Source organism: Tupaia chinensis, unplaced genomic scaffold (assembly GCF_000334495.1).
Source record: "Tupaia chinensis unplaced genomic scaffold, TupChi_1.0 Scaffold000380_1, whole genome shotgun sequence".
NCBI lineage: Eukaryota > Metazoa > Chordata > Mammalia > Scandentia > Tupaiidae > Tupaia > Tupaia belangeri.
This window is the reverse complement of record NW_006159882.1, coordinates 502,490-504,750: the sequence shown is the minus strand read 5'-3', so window position 1 is coordinate 504,750 and position 2,261 is coordinate 502,490.

The following is a 2,261-nucleotide window of genomic DNA, read 5'->3' as shown; positions in this document are numbered from 1 at the left end:
CGGACTCGCCCTCGCGGCCAGGCGCGTCAGCGGCCCCGTCAGTCGGGCCGGGCTCCGTGACGCGCGCGCAACCCGTTCTATAAATAACTCGCCGCCGGGCAGCTTGGGCGGCTTTCCAGTGACGCCGGGGCCAGGGCGCGGGAGGAGGAGGGCGAAAGGAAACAATAAAACCGCCCGCCTTCTCGCCTGCCTCCGAAGCCTCCCTCCGCCCTCCGGGGCCGCCCTTCGCGCGGCGCTCCCCTTAACCGCCCCGGCCCGCCCCGCAGGGAGCGCAGCTCGCGGGAGGAAGGAGCCAATCGAGCGCAGGCAGCATCCAGCCCTCCTACCCCGAGCTCTGGGAGCTGGGGCCGAATGCATAACCCGGGCAGGAGCGAGGACTACCCACACCTGGGGGAGCGGGCCGTGCAGGAGGGAACTTGGCAATGAGTTTAGCAAAGCCGTAGCCTGGTTCCTCTTGGATTGAGTTGAAATATTTTGAGGCTTGCTCCGCTCCCCCACACCCCTTCTTGTACTGTTCAGGTCAGATGTGGTACTGTGACAGCAGGTCCTCAAAACAAAACGAAAAAAAGCTTTTAGTTTAAACGTAAGCATTGTCTAGGTTTTATGGGGCCAGGCCCAGGGGGTTGTTTAGAGGGTGCCCAATAGAAGCAGGTGGGTGTGGAATTCAGGAAGCCTGCCCGGATCACTACTGCATTTTGCAAGTCTTTTTGTCCTTGAACATAGCATAGGCCTTGAACGTCGCATGTTTTAACTTTCCAAAAGTCTATATATATCTTTCGATGTCCTGAATTTTACTCCAGGCTGCCACATATCCTCTGACAAGAGGCTTTCTCTATACTTAAATGTTTTTGTGAAGACTTTCATTGGTCATTTCCATTCTCGGGCATTCTCTCACACATCCTGACACCTGTTCTATCCATTAAGGTGCTCATAGCAACTGGAAGTAGTCTGTTTCCCTGAGAGTATCAGTTAATAGCCAGTATTTTTTCATGAGCAAAATGTCTCAGCTATATGAACTCCACATTTACTGGGATGCTGATCTATAGACAATTTGCAGATGCAAGCTAAGGGTTCAAGTGACCTGGAATTGGGTTACAAGGGCTGAGGAAATACTTTTTAGTTCACAAGGCAAAATGCTATGGTGGAAGGCTAGCTGAGCTGAGTGGAGAATCAGAAAATTCGAGTCTTAATTATATCTAAATTGTACTTTTCTGTGCGTCCATGCAGAAATCAGTCTCTTTCTGCTTCACTTTCCTCACCTTTAAAATTAAAGACTAGTGTTTCTTGTTCCACATTAACATTCCAGGAATTATGTTCAGGTATAAAACTTTATCAAACGAGTATGAACACCCAGTGTCTCATGGGAAAAGGGTAACATGTGTAGAATAATTCAGACTTCTGACGTTTTTTGTTTTGTATATTTTTTCAAAAGAAAACATTTTGGGGCCAAAAGAAAAGAAGTGAATCTAAGTATACCATTAAAACTCTTGTAAGAGGAAAAAATAGTTCTCACTATATGCTTGATGTGCAAGACAGTAGAAATACTTGCAGTCTTATGGTGTCTTAGGCCCTTTCCAACACCATGATTTCTCATGTGAGAACACGGACAATCAGTAGCAAAGTGCACTAAAGCTACTTTTTGCGGTTTTGCTTTCATTTCTGGTTTGTATGGTTTTCAAGATAAATTTTTCAGCTGAAAGATACTGAATGGTTTACCAATAAGTGCTATTACTGAGACAAGGAAAAGTCTTCTGATTGACCTTCATCAGACAGAATGTGCCTTATTCTCTTGTCTTCAGGTTGGTGAAAGCAGCAAGCATGGAAGTGGTAGAACCAAGTTTAGAGCCAAAACGTTTGCTTCACATAGACACCACCAAAGTGTGATCACAACTAAAAGTTAACCAATATTTTTCCAGTTCCAAAAGCACATCTGTCTCTCCCACAGAATGTTTGATATCTAATTTAACTTTGCCTTAAGCTTCTTTCCTCTGGTCCTTCTAAAGAGGTATTTTTCATTCACTTTTATTTTCTTGGAACATCCAATTTATCACATAGTTTTAAATTAAAGTTCTTTTGCTTACTTTGGACCCCTTTTTAAGGTGATCAGTTCCATTCTCCTAGACTTTAAAAATGTAACACAATGAGAACTAACCTATCCTGGCTAAATTTGAAACAAGCTCAACTGGGAAGAAACGTGGAGGCTAATGGAGGTGGGGATGGAATTTAGCTCCAGGACCAGTAAAAATGTGTGGAACAAGCAG